This window comes from Rhinatrema bivittatum, chromosome 6 (assembly GCF_901001135.1).
Source record: "Rhinatrema bivittatum chromosome 6, aRhiBiv1.1, whole genome shotgun sequence".
Classification (NCBI taxonomy): domain Eukaryota; kingdom Metazoa; phylum Chordata; class Amphibia; order Gymnophiona; family Rhinatrematidae; genus Rhinatrema; species Rhinatrema bivittatum.
In genome coordinates, this window is record NC_042620.1 from 243,200,925 (window position 1) to 243,221,736 (window position 20,812).

Here is a 20,812-nt window from a genome sequence, read left to right on the forward strand (position 1 = left end):
GGGGACTATGCATGTATTGTGGACAAGCTGGTCATGCTGTTCAAACATGCCCTTTATGTCCAGGAAACTAGCAAACTTAAGTCCTGTGGGAGGACTCTTCTTAGGTCTAACTGCACCCTCTCCTCCACTCTCTCTTCCAGTATCCTTAATCTGCGGGCCTCTAGAATACCAGACCCTTGCCTTAGTGGATTCTGGGGCAGGGGGAAATTTCATTTTGAAACGTCTAGTGGAACATTTGCGGATCCTCACCACTACCATGATGTCTCCTCTACTTTTGTCCTCTATTCATGGAGAGCCCTTACCGGGTGAAGTAACCCTGATCACAGAACCAGTGAGCTTACGTACTGGTGCTCTTCATACAGAGACTATTTCCTTCTTTGTGCTAGAGAAGGCCATGCACCCTTTGGTACTGGGGCTACCGTGGCTGCAGAAACATATTTATTTATTTATTTTTAATTTTTATATACCGACATTCTTGTATAATATACAAATCATACCGGTTTACATTAAAACAGGAGATGCAGGAAAAAAGTTACATTTGTCAAATACGTTTAACATTAATAACAATGAAAATTGTTAACAAGGGATAACAACTATGAAAAAAGAGAAAGGTAAACAAAAGTGGAAGAAACATAGAAGTTAAAAAGAAAAAAAAAAAAACGAAAAAAGGTAGCACCAAGGGTTGCACGAAGGGGTGCACAAAGGGGAGTGCCCCTTTGTCGCGCGCCGAAGGGCCTATAGTAATATTTGCAGTGCTGCCTCTTTCTAGGTACAGTTGCTGCTGTTTGAGTCCTGGGAGTCTGTTAAATAAATCTTTTTAAATAGATAAATAAAGCAATAATTAATAAATGGTTTGGGTGGGTTTTCTAGATAGGTTCTAACGGCCGAATTTTAAATGCCTGGCACGTGTAAAAATCGGTACTTATGTGCTTGGCCGGGTCCTGTGTGCACATGCACATTTTGAAAAGGGACCGGCCATGCGCGTAAGTGCCGATATGCACACAAGTGCCGGGCCCTGAAAAAGGGACGGGCTGGAGATGTGTGGTCTGGGCGGGGAGGGGCAGGATGGAGGCTGCTGTCCTGGGGAAGCGTGAGCCAGCAGCCGGCTGGCACACGTAAATTACTTCTGCTCCTGAGGAGCAGTAAGTAACAAAATAAAAACATTGAGGAAAGGTAGGTTAGGTTTAAGGGGTAGGGAGGAGAGGGGAAGGGGAAAGAAGTTTAGGCAGGGGGGTAGGAAAGTTCCCTCCCAGTCTGCCAGAGGATGTGGTTAGTGCAGTTAGTGTAGCTGGGTTTAAAAAAGGTTTGGATAAGTTCTTGGAGGAGAAGTCCAGTAACTGAAATTAATCAAGTTATCTTAGGGAATGGCCTCAGTAACCAGGGATATTCTTAGATTTTGGGTAATTGCCAGGTTCTTGTGACCTGGTTTGGCCTCTGTTGGAAACAGGATGCTGGGCTTGATGGACCCTTGGTCTGATTCAGCTTGGCAATTTCTTATGTTCTTATGTTCTTATGTTCTTAATTGGAGCGGACTGGGAGGGACCTGGGGAAGGCCTGATTGAGTCACCGCGCAGATTTTGCAACAATTCAACCACCCCCCTTGCGCGTGCTGCCTGCACATGCGCGTGCGGATTATAAAATCCATTGCGCATGTGCGCGCAGCCAACGGATTTTATAACATGCGCGCGCTGGTGCGTTCATGGTAAAAATGGGCAAGTCCATATGCGTGCACCGGGAACCGCACGCACATGGATGTGTGCGCGCGCATCTTTTAAAATCTACCCCTAAGTGTCTTTTGAAGGGTTTTGTGTTACTTCAAAAAGTTTCTGGCAGTGAAAGATGTTTGTGTTGTTATTATTGAAGTGCCACTAGAATTTGAATTTTTTTTTGTATGGTGAGTTGGTGTGGGCCTATCTCTTGGAGAGTGCATCCCTTTTGGGTACCTTAGCAGAGGTGGGGTATAGGGGCATCTCATCCCATCCTATGCCATCCCATCCTTTGCCTCAGGCAGCAGATTGCCATGAGTTGTTCCTGACTGTCGGCACCAGTTACCAATAAAACAAAGATCTGCTCATGCTCGGGCTGTCGACACCCTGAGCTATTCCATAGCCTGACATCATCATCAAAGGTTGGCAGTGTGCCACTTGTGTTAACATTTCAAAGGAGACATGTCGAGCCTGGCCTTTATTGAAGGGTGTCTGGTTGAGGAGGCAGGGCCTTTATTGAAGGGTGTCTGGTTGAAGAGGCAGCTCAGAGGGTTGGTCACATGGCAGCGGCAAATATTCTGATGCACCACCAACTTCTTTCACCCTAAGCCCCTGATGGAGCTATATGGTCACCCTAGAACAGGATATGAATGTCATGCATTTGGGGTTCCAGTTTGATGCTGCTATGTCTTGCACAGCCCATATTTGAAAATTTCTTTGGTCAAGATTTTATACAATTACAATTGTTAAGAAATTTAAAGTACTTGTTGCCACAAAATGATTTTAACATTTACCGATTATTTATTTATTTATTTGTTTGTTTATTCATTTTTATATACCGACATTAGATCAAAGATGTCACATCGGTTTACAGGAAACAGAGAATGAAATAAGTGAAGAGATTCTTATTTCTTAAAGAGAAACGTGGTAACCATAGAAAACAACATGCATCTAACATGGGTAACTTAGTAACGTGGAAACTATATAAAACATGAGTCTAACATTGGTGAATTGGACATGGTGGGCTTTATGTCACTGGGGGAAGGCTTGTCAAAAGAGCCAAGTTTTTAGGTGTTTTTTTGAATAGCTGAGTTGAAAGTTCAGTTCTTAGTTGTACTGGTAGTTTGTTCCAAAGTGACGGAGGGGCCTACTTATTGGGCTCCTCAAATATTGTATAAAGGCTATTCTGCTGCTGCTCAGTTAGTTATGAGAGGTAAGATACAAGATCATGTAACATCAATGTTTATTCAGTTACACAGGTTTCCAGTAATCCAACAAATTAAATTTAAAATGTTGGTGCTGGTTTTTAATTCATTTGAGGGATTTGGACCATTTTATCTTTCCTGTCTGATATCGCCATATCAGCCTTCTCAATCATTTTGTTCCTCAAATGTGTTAGTTAGTGGTATCTTCCTTAAAACTTATTCACCTTGCTAAGACTCCTGCTCCTGCATTTTCTCTGATAAATCCTGATTTATGGAATGCACTTCCTAGCCAATTGCATTGCATTCCTAACATTAAAACCTTTCATAAGCACCAGAAAGCCCTCCTATTTTAGGAAGCATTTGTAGATGGAATATCTCAATCACTGTCTGGCCTGTGTAATATGCTGTGTCACATGTTTTCTTATGTCTGTTTCAGTTTTATTGATTGTTTATGATGTTTTATATATTCTTGTTCACCGCTTAGTATGTTGTATTCGATTTAAATGGTTTATAAGTACTTTTAAGAACATAAGAACATAAGAAATTGCCTTGCTGGGTCAAGCCCAGCATCCTGTTTTCAACAGAGACCAAACCAGGCCACAAGAACCTGGCAAGTACCCAATCACCAAGAAGATCCCATGCTACTGATGCAATTAATAGCAGTGGCTATTTCCTAAGTAAAATAAAAATGGTAACAAAGCCTATAATGTATTCTGAGTGTAGATTGGCCTAAACACGCATGTAAAGGGAGATTTATTTACTTTTCCTGTGACATGCAGGGCCTCTGAGCCATATTTTATTTTAATAGAATGTGTTCATTTTTATTTGCCAATGCCACCCAAAAGTTTGCTATCATACATTTTTTTAAGACACAAATTTGGGTGAATTTAGCTGATTGATTAAAATAAACTTTATATAAATATAAAAACCCCCATCATTTTTATTTGTAACATAATTTCCTCAAACTTTTTGTAAAGTTTTATTTTATTTTAAATAGAAAAAACAGCTTGAAAAATAAATGAAGCTCATTTTGAGAGAATATTTTAGCACGTGATATGGATTGCTGGGAAACTGTAAGCTATTTATATGAAAGTTGCAAGAATATATATTTAGAACTCAGTAGCAATTTTTATTTATAATATACATCTGGCATAACAAGAAGAAATTATCTCTTGATATCATGCAATCTCTGTTGAAAGCAATAGGGGTTTGGAGATGCAACTAAAAGCCTTTATCCTGCATTCAATTTAAATTAACTCTTTATATATTGTGATTATATGGCAACTCATACCGAACCTGATTCACCCACGTTCATTTTGACGTACCGAGGACAAATACTAATAGACATTTGTGCTAATTGTAAATTAAAACAGACACTAAAAAAAATGTTTTGTGCCTCCTTTCCCCCCCCCGCTCCATGTTTAATATATCATTGAAAAAAATTGTCCTGTATAGAAGAGAGGCTACTACAGATACCCCACTCCAGTACTGATTGACTTAAATATTTCCCACCACATCAACAATCATTTTTGCTTCCACCACTTCACAAAAATATTTAAAGTAGGAAGAGGAAGGTTTCATACATCATCTGCAACATGCCACCACGGCCTTGTATGCAGTATATTTTCAACAGTAATAATGAACTGACCTCCCTCTTACCTTCCTCTTCCTACTTTTAAATATTTTTGAGAAGTGGTGGAAGCAAAAATGATTGTTGATGTGGTGGGAAATATAGAGTTGTTGTTGTAATTTATACAGTAGTCCTCATCAGTAGCGGGGATTGATCATATATTGACTTAAATATTTGGCACTGCTGAAAGAGCTTTCAGAAACAATTAAGTTTTACTTTTGTCTAAGGCAAGGTAACTCTGACTTGATTGGATGCCTCAATTGCAGAGTCCTAAACAAAAGAGTTTGGGCAACCTATTAATTTAACTGTATCCTGGGGATCATGAAACCCGGATTCAAATTCTGCTACTGATACTCAGTGTGAACTTGGGTAAGCCACTTTGAACCTGATTCACTAAGGCATTTTTCCTATTCTGTGGGAGAAAAAAACCCCTTAGTAAATAGGGCTTTTAAGTGTCCAATTAGATTGTAACCTCTCTAGGGAAGTGACTCACACACTATACATGTATGTTATTTGTTGTCAAGCACCCTGATTTAGGGTGATATATAAATGACAAAAGTTCAATAATGCTGTGGCTGTTGGAGAGAAAGTGACATCATCCAAGGAAGATGGCTACCAAAAGCGACAGTTCTGAATGGCATAGCTATAAAACAGTGATTCCAACCTGTGCAGATTCCCAATTATGAACCACAGCAGGGAGAGGAGATAAGAATGATAGCCCAGAAGAAAACAATAGATCTCTGTGAATTTTCAAATGCGGCCGCAGTCGTAGGGCACAAGGATGGATTGGGGCCTAGTGAGAAGGGCTCAGCAGAGTACATGCTCACTGAAGGAGTGGATATGAAGCACACTGAAAAGGAAGGTCTCACTTGAGCTGATTTCTCGGCATGGTTCTTAGACTTGAAGAACGATATTGCGGCGAGAGATGGAGGAGCTGGGCCAAAGAATGAATGATACAGAACAAAGAATGAAAGAACACAAAGATGAACTTGCACAATTCCAATAAGAGGTGCAAAACTTGAGCAAAGGGCACAGTGAATTGCTTGAGAAAGTAGAAGACTTGGAGACCAGATCCCATAGGGGCAACATCAGGTTATGTCCCCAAGGGAGAGGAATATCTTGACTTATGCAATTGTAAAAGAGATATGTGGGATCATGCTGGTGAAACGTCACACAGATAAAGCTGTGTTGGAGGTGAAAATTGATTGAGCACACAGGTCATTGGGGAAACCACTGTGTAATCAGCCCAGAGATATAGTGGTGTGTCTCCACCATTTTCAAATTAAAGACATAGTAATGCAGTCAGCGAGAGAAACGGGGTGCATTATGTGGAAGGGTAACCCCATTCAGCTGTTTAATGATGTGTCAACTTTTATATTACAGAGGCACAAGGGGCTAAAATCATTAATACTCTATGGCTGAAAATATAGGCTACCCAATGGCTGTATCCTTTTGGTCTAGCATTCACGATCAGTAGAGCAGCGTCTAAGGTATGGGCCCTAGACAAAGCAATACCTATACTAATAAAAAGCAGGAGTAATGGTGAAAGAGAGAGTGGAAGTAGAGAAGTCACTACCACAGCAAGAAACATCACAATGGCAAAGAGTAGGCAAGAGAGGAAAGAGACTCGTAAGAAACTCTGATGGAGACCTAACATGAGACTCTGCCACTTAGTAAGGGGTATATATGAGTACAAATTTGGATGCACATCTGACAAGATGGAGATTAATCCAGTAAATTATATAGATCTCCTATGGTTACTTTTGCAATTCATTTACAGGGAGCAAAATTGTTGTCTTGAGTTCTTCTGTGTTTTCTTATGATGTTTGTATTAGTAATAAGTCACTTACTGTATATATCTGAAAGGGTTGGGTATGTTGTCATATTATGTTTACCAGTTGGATAGGTGAGCCATTCTATGGAGGCATTTTTCTTCTGGGGGAGGTGTGCTATGGGGAAGGCACACAGGTGTTTGCGTGATGAGGGAAAGGGAATACAGGGGAGGGTAAGAGACTGCAGGAGGGGGGATGGATTATGATGGGGAGACAGGATGGAGCAAATAGGTGCAGATGGGCAATGGAAAACTCGTACTTATGGGTGATTATTATATTTGGTATAATGGCAGATGTTAAAATTGTAACAATGAATGTGAAGGGCTTTAATTCTTCGAGAAAGAGGCAGCTGTTACTAAAGGATGCTCAAGGTAGTGGAGCTTCTATCTTTTTTATTCAGGAAACTCATCTACTGAGGAAGGATGAGCATTTGCTAAGAAGTGAATTGTTTCCGAACATCCTTTTTGCATCTAGTCTCCTTCAAAAGAAGCACCGGGGTTAGGTATTATGTTGTCAGCAGCATTATGATATGAGATATTAGACTGTTGGAGGGACAGAGAAGGTAGATACATAGCAGTAAAACTAAAAATAGGTATGGAGAAGGTGACTGGTGAATATATATGCTCCTAATGTGGAGCTGGGGAAATTCTAAAACACTCTGAGAGAACAGTTGAGTGAAATGATAAAAGGCTATCTAATAATTGGGGAGAGGTCAACCTCACTATTAATCCAGCATTGGATAATAGCACTGGCATTTAGTGGGTCACAGAATTAAATTAAAGTTATTATTGGCTGCCTGGGGACTCATAGATAGCTAGCAAATAATGAATCCAATGGAGCAAGATTATACATATTTCTCCAGAGTCCACAGGTCATATTCCCAAATTGACCTGGTAATAATGAACAAAGCTGCAGTATCTGCTTGTATAAAAATTAATATCAGGTCTATTACATGATCAGACCATGCACCAATGGAATGTAATTGTGAGTTGTTGCATAAGAAATCTGGATGACAGTATTGGCAACTGAATGAGACTTTATTGAAAAAATGAACAGGTATGCACAAACATTAGAAATTAATACACTTCAGTGATAGAGGGGATGTCTCAGCACAGAATGGCAGTAATCCATGGTAAAATGATAGCCCAAGCAGCAGCCCTGAAAAAAGAGAGACAAAAAGAGGTTACATTTAATAGGGGAAATTAAACTATTGGAAGCCAAGTAGAAAAGATGTAGACAACTTAAAATATTACAAAACTTAGATGCCTGTAGAGAGCAGCTGAAGGTAATGTTGTATGAGGAAATTCAATATAAATTTGATATAAGTATACAGGCACATTTTGAATGGGGAAATAAAGCGAGTAAGCTTCTAGAATAGCAACTAAAAAGACAACAAGCATAAGGTCAAATATTAAAAATAAAAGAGCAAGAAGGCCACTTTATTTATGATAATGATCTGATTTAGCAATGCTTTGCACAATTCTATCAAGAATTATATGCAGTGGATGGCGCCATACAAGAGGAGGTGGTGGATCAATATTTAGAAGATTCCCCACAGCCCGGTATTGTATGGGAAATTAGCCAAAGATTAGATAATGAAATAACAGGGTCTGAAATCTTAAATTAAACAAGACACCTGGGCTGGATGGATTCCCAGTGCCGTTTTATAAAGAATTTAGACCTGTTCATCTCACCACTATTGAAGGTGTACAATACCTAATTGAAAGATCAAGTTCTACCTAGATCTATGGAAGTAGTGGGAATTACAGTTCTACCAAAACTAGGGAAGTATAATACTTTATGTATCTCATTTTGACCAAATTGACTCCTTAACCTGGATCTGAAAATATTAGCTAAAATTTTAGTGATGCGGCTAAGTCGGATCATGCCATCGGATCATGCCATCGGTATGACAGGCCGGTTTTATACCAGGAAGACAGGCAGCAGATAATAGTAGGAAAAATATTAACTTAATTTGGAAAGCAAAGAAAGGACACCGGCGGTACTAGTAGCAATCGCGGAAAAAGCTTTTGACCATGTTCATTGGAGGTATATGTTTAAGGTGTTGCAGAAAGTGGGCCTGGGTGTGAATTTCCTGTCATGGATGAAGGCTTTATATTCTTCTCCTAAAGCATGCATCAAGGTAAATTGAAAGTATTTTATAGAATTTCCTCTGGGGAGGGGAACAAGGCAAGGGTGTTCTTTGTTGCCATTGCTGCTATGGAACCCTTTGCAGAGAGGGTGTAGAGAAATGAGGAAATACGAGGCATGCAAGTGAACACTTTAGCATTCAAGATATCAAAATACACAGACGATATTCTTTTTACAGTAACACAGCCCATTTTTTCATTACCTGTGCTGATTAGGGAAATGGAAATGTTTGGGAGGGTATCCGGTTTTAAAGTTAACATGGGAAAATCAGGAATTTTAAATCTTAATATGCATGGGGCCCAGGTGCATCAGATACAAAATAGCTTCCCCTTTAAATGGGTGAAAGGGAGTTTTGAGTGTCTTGGAGTATAAATAGGGGCTGATTGGCAACAATTATTTTCATTAAACTATATGCCCTGATGGAAAAAACACTTAGAAGTGAATTTTAAAAGCCTGCCGTGAGCATTAATTAGAGGATGCATGAAGAAGTTGGGCTTGTGCACACTGAGCGGATTTTAAAAGCCGCCGAGATGTGCGCGTGTCTCACGCAGCACACACATCTTGAAAGTTTTCAAAAAGGGGAGGAGTGTGGTCTGGGCGGGGCATGGGCATTTCAGGGCGTGAACCTAAGATGTGCACGTAAATATTGATTCAGTCTGGCGCGCATCGAGGACCCCGTCGTGTAACTTTATTTCTTCTATGGATGCCATATAAGTTAAAATTAAAAAAACAAAAGGTAGATCTGTGAGGTATTAAGGTTCGGGTCTAACTGGGGAGATTGAAGGCTATCAAACCAGGGGGGGTTGGAGGACCTTTCTTTTAACTTGGCGAACTGGGGACGAACTGGTAAAACTGGGAATGGCATCGGCAAGTGCCCCTTTTAAAATTCCCTGATTTACACAGTAGAAGAGGGATTTTCACGCACATGCGTGCACTCACTTAAAATTTGGCATGCGGCCAGGTATTTTATAACATGTATGCATATGTTTTAAAATGACCATATACCTCATCACGGGCTGATGTATGTGCACACCAGTTTGAAAGTTACTGTCCCTGAGATTTTTCGAAACATGGTCGAATTATAGGTTCTCTTGTGTAGGGCGCATTGCTACAATAAAGATAATTAAATTGCCCAGATGGAATTATCTGTTTCAGGTTTTACCTACTGAAATTCTGAGTAAATTTATGAAGCGATTGCACAAAAAGAGTCTTTACATTTGGAAGAGAAGACCACCTCAGATAGCGAGAAAGGTCCTATTTATATAAAAGGAGAGGGGAGGGGTGGCAGTGCCTAACTTTTGGCAATATTATATAGCCGCTCAAATTAGTTATCTGTCACTGGATGCCAAAGAATGTCCCTAAGCAGTGGAGCACGTGGGAAATTATAATGATTCTCTATATGCAAAAATTTGGAGTCCAACTAAACTGAGTGTGGCTAAGCAGGTGGACAATCCCTTCACTGGACTGACTGTGAAGCTATGGGGAAAATATAGGAAGCTATTAACAGGTCATGACATGTATTCCCCGATCATGCCTTTGGAGTTAATTGGGGACCTACTGAGCAGGCAGAGCTGATATCATATTTCTTTAGATGGAAAAGATTTGGGATATGGTGCTGTGGGCAATTATTCTATAATGAAAAAATATTGGAATTTAATGAGTTCAAACTACAATTTGGCTTGCCCAAAGTGGAGAGATTTAGATATCTCCAAATCAGGCACTGTGAACTTTGAGAGCTCATTAGGAGTCAAGTAAAGCAGAATTTAACTTCCTTTGAAGAAATATGCTTTAAGGGTAAAAGAATGAAAGGATTATTACCAAAAATGTATACGTTACTATTTCCTGCTCAGAAAAAGTAAACTTAAACATATTAGTAAATGGAAACAGGATGTTGGGGAAATTGTGTCTGACAAAACATGGGAAAATGTTATATGACTATAGCCAGGAGTTCGTTGGCTGCTGGGTTGTAGAAACTAACTATATTCTATAGGGATGTGAATCGTTTTAGGACGATTAAAATTATCGTCCGATAATTTTAATATCGTCTTAAACCGTTATGGAACACAATACAATAGAGATTCTAACGATTTATCGTTATAAATCGTTAGAATCGTGAGCCGGCACACTAAAACCCCCTAAAACCCACCCCCGACCCTTTAAATTAAATCCCCCACCCTCCCGAACCCCCCCCAAATGAGTTAAATAACCTGCGGGTCCAGCGGCGGTCCGGAACGGCAGCGGTCCGGAACGGGCTCCTGCTCCTCAATCTTGTTGTCTTCAGCCGGCGCCATTTTCCAAAATGGCGGCGAAAAATGGCGGCGGCCATAGACGAACACGATTGGACGGCAGGAGGTCCTTCCGGACCCCCGCTGGACTTTTGGCAAGTCTCGTGGGGGTCAGGAGGCCCCCCACAAGCTGGCCAAAAGTTCCTGGAGGTCCAGCGGGGGTCAGGGAGCGATTTCCCGCCGCGAATCGTTTTCGTACGGAAAATGGCGCCGGCAGGAGATCGACTGCAGGAGGTCGTTCAGCGAGGGTTCCGGCGCCTCGCTGAACGACCTCCTGCAGTCGATCTCCTGCCGGCGCCATTTTCCGTACGAAAACGATTCGCGGCGGGAAATCGCTCCCTGACCCCCGCTGGACCTCCAGGAACTTTTGGCCAGCTTGTGGGGGGCCTCCTGACCCCCACGAGACTTGCCAAAAGTCCAGCGGGGGTCCGGAAGGACCTCCTGCCGTCCAATCGTGTTCGTCTATGGCCGCCGCCATTTTTCGCCGCCATTTTGGAAAATGGCGCCGGCTGAAGACAACAAGATTGAGGAGCAGGAGCCCGTTCCGGACCGCTGCCGTTCCGGACCGCCGCTGGACCCGCAGGTTATTTAAGTCATTTGGGGGGGTTCGGGAGGGTGGGGGATTTAATTTAAAGGGTCGGGGGTGGGTTTTAGGGGGTTTTAATGTGCCGGTTTTGCGATTTTTCGATTTTTCGATTTTTCACGATTTTTCACGATTTTTCACGATATTTTACCCCCCCAAACGGCAACAATACGATTCCCTCCCCCTCCCAGCCGAAATCGATCGTTAAGACGATCGAGGACACGATTCACATCCCTAATATTCTATATAGATGATACCTCACACCAGAAACGCTTCATAAGATTTATCCGGATGCTGATGAACTGTGCTGGAGAAAATGTGGAGATGTGGGGGCATTCTATCACATTTGGTGGTCTTGCCAGAAAGTGGCAGATTTTTGGACTCTAGTATCATGGCTAGTCAAGGACATCCTCTCTGTACAAATACCCTTGGACCCAAACATTTGCCTTGTTTATTATTGTTTATTATTGAGCGCATATTGCTGAATGCATATTATTGAGGGCATATTGTTTATTATTGAGCGCATATTGCCGAACGCATATTATTTGAGCGCATTTTGTTTATTGAGCGCATATTGCTGACCGCATATTATTGAGTGCATATTGTTTATTATTGAGCGCATATTGCTGTACGCATATTATTGAGCACTTATTATTATTGAGATCATATTGCTGAACGCATATTATTGAGCGCATATTGTTTATTATTGAGCGCATATTGCTGAACACATATTATTGAGCACATATTGTTTATTATTGAGCACATATTGCTGAACGCATATTATTTGAGCGCATTTTGTTTATTGAGCGCATATTGCTGACCGCATATTATTGAGCGCATATTGTTTATTATTGAGCGCATATTGCTGAACGCATATTATTGAGCGCATATTGTTTATTATTGAGCGCATATTGCTGAACGCATATTATTGAGCACATATTGTTTATTATTGAGCTCATGTTGCTGAACGCATATTATTTGAGCGCATATTGTTTATTGAGCGCATATTGCTGACCGCAAATTATTGAGTGCATATTGTTTATTATTGAGCGCATATTGCTGTATGCATATTATTGAGCACTTATTGTTTATTATTGAGCGCATATTGCTGAACGCATTTTATTGAGCGCATATTGTTTATTATTTAGCGCATATTGCTGCACACATATTCTTGAGCGCATATTATTGAGCACATATTATTAGTGGGCTCATATTATTATTGAGCGCATATCGCTGACACATAAGCGCCGGTGCCCTGCATTCGCAAGACGCGATGGAACACCTAAATGCCCCGGCGTCTCCAGAGGTGGCACCTCCTGCTTCTGGTGTGAAAGCTCTTGGCCTGTGCTCAGCGTGCCAGCTTAGAGTCACGCAGAGCGAGGAGCCAGACTCCCTTTGTGCCCAATGTGAGGAGGCCATGGGAGCCTCGGGCCAGGACCAGTCTCAACCGAGGTTTACCGACAGTTCCCCGGGGGCCACCCCGGATCTAGCGGGCCGTCTCGAACAGCCAGGAATCCCGGGGGACCTGGTACCCGATGGCTGGAGACCGCTTCCATTTCCTGAGTGGACTTATTTAAGGGGATCCATGCCTTCGTACAGATGCAGTCGGCTTCCCGTCCAGGCCCTGCTGCCCCGGCTGCCCCTGCCCCCGGACCCTCTCGCCCTTACCGTGGGCACCCGCCTCCGGGCAGTTCGGCTCCTGCGGACCCTGATATCTCAGAGGACGAGTCCGAACCCCCCGAGGAGGGGGAACTTCCCTCGGGGATAGAGCCATATCGAACTATGAGGCGGTTCTTTCCCAAGGAGGATCTCTCCGACCTGGTCTCTCAGTGCCTGACGGAGTTGGCTATTCCAGGCCCCAGCACCATAGAGGCATCTACGCAGAACCCCCTGCTGGAGGGTCTTCGTCCCACAGCCCGCCATTTTTCCTTCCTGCAAGTGGCGCAACAGCTGATCGATTTGGAGTGGAATGCGCCAGAGGTCTCATTCAAAGGGGGTCGGGCCCTGTCTGGCATGTACCCCCTGGACCCGGCAATCAAGGATATGCTGGCGTGCCCTAAGGTGGATGCCTTGGTTAGCGCTGTGGTCAAGCGCACTACCATTCCAGTGGAGGGGGGGCGGCCCTCAAGGAGGCTCACGACCGACGCCTGGACGCCATCCTGAAACAAACCTTTGAGGTGGCAGCTCTGTCTCTGCGAATCGCAACCTGCTGCACAGTGGTAACGCGTTCCTGTTTGTCACAGGTCAGGAACAATGCGCCGGCAGCAGGCATGGAGTCAGCTCTCTCGTTCCTTACGGATGCCACCTCCGACCTAGTCCGTACGACAGCCAAGGGGGTCTCATCCTCAGTAGCAGCCAGGAGGCAGCTCTGGATACGGAACTGGTCAGCCGACGCTCCTTCTAAGACACGTCTCACTAGAATGCCGTTCTCTTCTGTTCGGCAGCGACCTAGATAAACTGACCAGCACATGGGGTGCCTCTCCAGTACCTTGACTGCCGGAAGACAGGTCCAAGAGGAACCAGCGCACCTTTCCGAGGCCCTCCAGAGGTAGAAGCTCCCAACGCTTCACTCCCTATAGGAGTCACTACCAGGCGCCTCGTCCTCAGGCCAGGAACCAGTCCTTTCAGACCAAGCAGCACAAGAGGGGAGCCGGCTCGGGTTCGGGTCCCGGTCGCCCCCCACAATGAGAATCAGCCGATCCATCCGGGGGACGAAGCCATAGGGGGCAGGTTAACCCTCTTCTACCCCAGATGGGTCGAGATTACGTCGGACCAGTGGGTCCTCGCCATCATCCGAGAGGGGTATTATCTGGACTTCCATCATATCCCTCCGGACAGATTCGTGGAATCTGCATGTCCAATCCACCAGAAGGCAGCATTGGAAACTACCTTGGCGAGGCTCCTGTCCTTGAAAGTCATAATCCCAGTACCTGCATGGGAAATGGATTCTGGGCACTATTCCATTTATTTCATGGTACCCAAGAAAGAGGGCACTTTCCGGCCCGTATTGGACCTCAAGTCAGTCAACCGATACTTAAGGGTCCCGAGGTTTCGCATGGAAACTCTGCGCTCAGTCAAGACCGCAGTACAGCTAGGGGAATTCCTCACGGCCTTAGACTTGTCAGAAGCCTACCTGCATATCCCGATCCATCGGGATCATCAGCGCTATCTACGCTTCAAGGTTCTGGGACGACACTTCCAATTCCGGGCTTTGCCCTTCTGGTTAGCCACGGCGCCGTGGACCTTCACCAAGGTGATCGTAGCGGTGGCAGCGGCGCTCAGACGGGAAGGAATCCTTGTCCATCCCTACCTAGACGATTGGCTGATCAGGGCGAAATCCCGAGAGGAGAGCCATTGGGAAACCAACAGAGTGATCTCCCTGCTGGAAAGCCTGGGATGGGTAGTCAACCTAAACAAGAGCTGCCTACAGCCTTCCCAATCTCTGGAATACCTGGGAGTCCAGTTCGACACCCAGGCAGACAAAGTCAGCCTCACCACCAAGAGAAGGTTAAAACTCCAGACGCGCTACGGTCCTTGATGGAAGTCAGCTGGCCCATAGCTTGGGACTATCTGCAGGTTCTCGGTCTCATGGCATCCACCCTGGAAGTGGTACCCTGGGCGCGGGCCCATATGAGACCACTACAATGCTCCCTCCTCTCTCGATGGAGCCCACGCTTCCGGAATTACTCCGTGCATCTACCTCTACCAGCCAGACTGCGGACCTAGCTACGGTGGTGGTTGCAGTCCAACCACACGAGCAGGGGGTCGAAGATGTCCTCCCCCACGTGGACTCTGCTCACCACAGATGCCAGCCTGAGCGGATGGGGAGCACACTGCGAAGAGCTCACCGCCCAAGGGCGGTGGAACAGAGAAGAGTCGGGGTGGAACATCAACCGTCTAGAGCAGGGGTCAGGAACCTTTTTGGCTGAGAGAGCAATAAACGCCACATATTTTAAAATGTAATTCCATGAGAGCCATACAATATGTTTAAAACTAAATACAAGTAAATGTGTGCATTTTATGTAAGATCACACTTTTAAAGTACAATAAGTCTCTGAAAATATTACACCAGGCCTTAAGACACCAATACATCTCCTATTAGGAAAACGGACCAAGTCAGGCTGCTATAGAGTCCTACACAGAAACTACACGCCAGCAGAAAACCTCACCTGAATCACGTGCTGTCCCTCACCTAACATAGAATAAAGAGACCAAAACGCATAACAAGAAGCATGCAGACAAAAACTGAATTGGAAACTGCAACAAGCCAGAGTCTCTGTATGCAGTGTAACAAAGGAAAAAAGAAACATCACACATCCTTATAAAACAAATCAAGAAATATAAAATCATCAGCAGTAAAACTGTACTAACAAAAAGAACATATTTCGAAACAGCTGATGAGTGGAATATCCAATAATTAAAAACTCATATAAACATTTCCAGATACCAACAAAATATTTCAAAATAGCAGACACAAAGATCCAGTAATGAAAAATAATAAGGATACAAAAATTTTTTTGCTCTCCATACCTGGGAACGTTTGATATCCAGGTGTCCTGAGATTGTTCTGAATTAGCAGGAGGTGGGGTGGTTTGCTTGGAACTTTCTCCTCTCTCAGTCACATACCAGCGCTCTCTCTCACACTGGCTCTCAATGACACACCTATACACACATGCTCTCAGTCACTCACATATACAAATGTTTTTTCTCTCTCACTTATATAGGCTCTTAATTACACATTTACACACATGCTATCTTTTCACGCTTACACACACACAGGCTTTCAATCACATAAATACATGCTGTCTTTTTCTCTCACACACAGACTCTCATTCACATGCTTACAAACATGTCCTCTCTTTCTCTCATTTACACACAGGCTCTCAATCACATACTCACATGCTCCCTCACCTAAATCAGCTCTCAATCACACACAGACACACATGGTCTCTCTCTCTCATTTAAACACAGGCTCTCAATCACATACTCACATGCTCCCTCACCTAAACCAGCTGTCAATCACACACAGACACACATGGTCTCTCTCTCTCATTTAAACACAGGCTCTCAATCACATACTCACATGCTCCCTCACCTAAATCAGCTGTCAATCAGACACAGACACACATGATCTCTCTCTTACTTATACACACAGGCTCTTAATCATACATACACATGATCTCTCTCACACACAAAGGATCTCAATCATACACACATACTCTTTCAAACAAACAGGTTTTCAATTACAAACTTACACATACAGGTTCCCAATGGTAAACTTACATTCATGCTCTCTCTCTCACAGGCAGGATCTCAATCACAGACATACTCTCTTTCACATATACAGGCTCTCAATCATTCACATACATGCAATCTCTCACTCACACACACAGGATCTCAAACACACATGCTTGCTCGCTCATTCACTCTCTCTCTCCCCCCCCCCCCCCGGGAACTTGCGGCAGCAGCAGCCACCTCCCAACGCTAACCTTCATTTTCAGCCCTCGCGGAGGCGAAGGCGGAGTCCCATCGGCCGCGGTTGAAGATTTTCATTTTCCTCCGAGCCGCGCTGCAGTCTTCTTCCCATCGGACACTAGCGTGCCTGCGCGGGTCTTCCCGCGCAGGCACCCGATGCTCTCCACTTCCTCTTCCGGGCCGCGGGAAGAAGAGAGCACCGGCGTGCTCTCTTCTTCCCGCGGCCCGGAAGAGGAAGTGGAGAGCATCGGGTGCCTGCGCGGGAAGACCCGCGCAGGCACCCGATGACTCCAGCGCTGGCACCCGGCTGACACCCGATGACTCCCGCGCAGGCACCCGGATGACTCCAGTCGGCGTGCTCTCTTCTCCTCCCCTCCGCGGCCCGGAAGAGGAAGTGGTGAGCATCGGGTGCCTGCGCGGAAGAAGAGACCACGCTAGTGTGGTCTCTTCTTCCTGCGCAGGCACCCGATGCTCTCCACTTCCTCTTCCGGGCCGCGGGGGGGGGGGGGGGAGGAGAAGAGAGCACGCCGGTGCCGCTGACTCCAGCTGTCCTGCCGCGTTCCGCCCGGGCTGACAGCATTTTAAGCCCGGGCGGCGGAGGACCGGGGAGCAGCTGGGTCAGCGGGGAACCGCGAAGTATGGCGACACTTGTCTGCGAGCCAGATGCAGCCCTCAAAAGAGCCATATCTGGCTCGCGAGCCATGGGTTCCCGACCCCTGGTCTAGAGGCACGGGCAGTCCGATTAGCCTGCCTGCGATTTGCTCACAGACTGAGGAACAGAGCAGTAAGAGTGATGTCCGACAACGCCACCACGGTGGCATACATCAACCGACAGGGCGGAACCAGAAGCCAACAGGTGTCCCTAGAGATAGCCCCGCTGATGGCTTGGGCAGAGGCGAATCTCCAGGACATCTCCGCCGTCCACATTGCCGGAAGGGACAACACCGCGGCAGACTTCCTCAGCAGGGAGAGCCTAAATCCGGGAGAATGGCAGCTGTCCCCCACAGCCTTACAGATGATTGTGGATCAGTGGGGGACTCCGGACATGGACCTATTAGCGGACAGGTCCAATGCTCAAGTACCCAGATACTTCAGCCGCAAGCGAGATCCGTTCTCTCACGGGATCGACGCCCTGGTTCAGCCATGGCCTCCAGGGACCCTGCTATACACCTTTCCGCCGTGGCCCCTGCTGGGCGCCCTTATATACAAGATTCAGAGGCACAGAGGCCTAGTTCTTCTAGTAGCACCAGACTGGCCAAGAAGACCCTGGTACGCGGACATGAGAAGACTACTGACAGGGGAGCCCCTTCCCCTGCCTCCTCTCAGGGACCTGCTTCGTCAAGGTCCCATCCTCCACGAGGATCCGGCTCAATTCTCTCTTACGGTCTGGCCATTGAGAGGGCTAGACTGAAGAAAAGATGTTACTCGGAGCCGGTGATAGATACACTCCTCCGAGCTCGCAAGTTTTCCACATCCCTCACCTACATAAGGATCTGGAGAGTATTTGAAGCCTGGTGCGACACTCATGGCACCAATCCACATGCGACCACAATCCCTATTGTTCTGGATTTCCTGCAGGATGGGCTTCAGAAGGGTCTCTCCCTAAGCTCCATCAAGGTTCAGGTGGCTGCGCTGTCTTGCTACGGTCCCAGGAGGGATGGCAAGACCATTGCCACGCACCCAGATGTTTCCCGCTTCCTGAAAGGAGTCAAGCACATTCGTCCGCCACTGAAGTGGCCAGTGCCCCTGTGGAACCTCAACATAGTTTTGGATTTCCTCGCGGGATCCACCTTCAGACCCCTTCGGGGCCTGTCTCTCCGTTCGCTAACTTTGAAGATGGTGTTCTTGCTGGCAGTGTGTTCCGCACGCCGCATCTCAGAGCTACAAGCGCTGTCCTGCCGTGATCCCTTTCTGAGAATCACTCCAGAGGCTATCCATCTTCGCACGGTTCCCTCTTTCTTACCTAAAGTAGTCTCACAATTTCACCTCAACCAAACCATATCTTTGCCAACCACGGCGGGCTTGAAGAAATCAGAAGAAGGGCGTTTGCTACGCCATCTCGACATCGGCAGATTGCTGCCCAGATACCTGGAAAGGACAGAAGCAGTACGAAAGACGGACCATCTGTTCGTCCTTCACAGCGGGAAGAAGCAAGGGGAAGCAGCCTCTCAGCCCACCATAGCCCGCTGGATCAAAGAAGTTATCAGAGTGGCCTACGTAGAGGCCGGAAAGTCACCACCTCTGCAGGTCAAGGCTCATTCCACCAGAGCGCAGGCGGCCTCTTGGGCAGAATCTAGGATGCTGTCACCCGCGGAGATATGTAAGGCGGCGACATGGTCCTCCCTCCATACCTTTTCCAGATTTTACCGTCTGGATGTCCAGGCCAGGGAGGACACAGCATTTGCGAGGGCAGTCCTATGCGGTCCTCAGGCAGCCTCCCGCCCAGTTCGGGAGTAGCTTTTGTACATCCCACTTGTTCTGAGTCCATCTGCTACAAGCTAGGAAATGTTGAGATTACTTACCTGATAATCTCCTTTTCCTTAGTGAATGCAGATGGACTCACCATTCCGCCCGGCTGCCAGTATACATGGATTTTGCCACTTCCAGGTAAGACATGTCATTTCTTACACGAGAGCGTCCACTCTACCAGGTGTCGACACCTTCCGGTTGGAAGCGCTGGCGGTCTCCAGCTACTATCAATCGGTCAGGGGAATCCTGTTTCACTAATTCATTGATCGGTCAGTACATATATATCCATAACAGCTTTTGCAAGGAAGATTACTGAGTTGCTTCACTTCCTGTGGGGGTATATGTACCCGTGCTGACGTCAGATCCGTCTCCAACTGCTAGCACGAGCACACTATACCCACTTGTTCTGAGTCCATCTGCATACACTAAGGAAAAGGAGATTATCAGGTAAGTAATCTCAACATTCCTTAGATTCTTGGGTACAATGGTTTTACCCGCAGGTACTGGGTGAGTAGCTGACAAGATAACTCTTTTCGGGTCGATGATATGTGGGGTTCATCGAGTAAGTCCTCAGAGAGAAATGAGCGAGATAGGGCATCTGCTCTGATGTTCTTATCTCCAGGGCGGTATCAAACCTGTTGAAGAACAGGGACCATCTCGCTTGCCTATGGTTTAGGCGCTGAGCGTGACGGAGGTACTCCAGATTTTTATGATCTGTAAAAACTGTGATCTGATGTTGTGCACCTTCAAGCTAGGGGTGCCACTCCTCAAATGCCATCTTTATTGCCAATAGTTCTTTATCCCCTATGCCGTAGTTCCTCTCCGCTGGTGAGAAGCGTCTGGAGAAAAAGAACAGGGGTGTAAAGTCTTAGAGCCACCGGACTGGCTTAGCACAGCCCCTACTTCTGAGGCATCAACCTCTATGATGAAGGGCCGGGTCGGATCCAGATGTCGGAGGCATGGCTTGCTCGAGAATGCGTCTTTCAGTTTCTGGAATGGGTGATGTGCGCGCGCACACCCTAGGAGGCCCTTGAGAGAAACATGACATGAGGCTTTGCCACAGCCGTTCCGGGGACACCGGAGAATGTGGCTTACAGACGAGGTGGTAGCCATCTTCCCAAGGCTAGTGGGGAGAGCAGAGATAAATGTGAGGCATAAGGGTCGAAGCCGTCTGAGACCGACGGACGCAACAGTTTGTACTTGCTGCTGCAGCTGGGGAGGATGACCTGGGACCCATGGAGGAGTTAGTGAGGTGAGCAGACCAGGGTGCGGGCCGAGCGTGGATGGGACACTCAACAGTACTACCCCTTCTAGGCCTCCCCCTCCTCGGACAAGGCTTGTCAGGGTGCGCCCTATGGAAGGCCTTTAGGAGGTCTTTGTCAAGAATGTTCTATGAGGGCTCCCAGGAGTTCTCTTCGGCCCCATACCCTTTCCAGGCGAGAAGATATTCCCAGCGGAGTCGACGCTGATGGATGT

At 45.9% G+C, this 20,812-nt stretch overlaps 1 long non-coding RNA gene across 2 annotated transcripts in view; it reads right to left on the minus strand.

Moving 5' to 3' along the window:
* Positions 1-7,397: 7,397 nt before the first annotated feature.
* The window catches only part of LOC115094049, a 158,687-nt gene continuing 145,272 nt past the window's right edge, over positions 7,398-20,812 (minus strand). For both annotated transcript variants that reach the window (XR_003857487.1, XR_003857486.1), the window contains one exon: positions 7,398-7,531. This is a non-coding gene — a long non-coding RNA (uncharacterized LOC115094049). The remainder of the gene's footprint in view (positions 7,532-20,812) is intronic.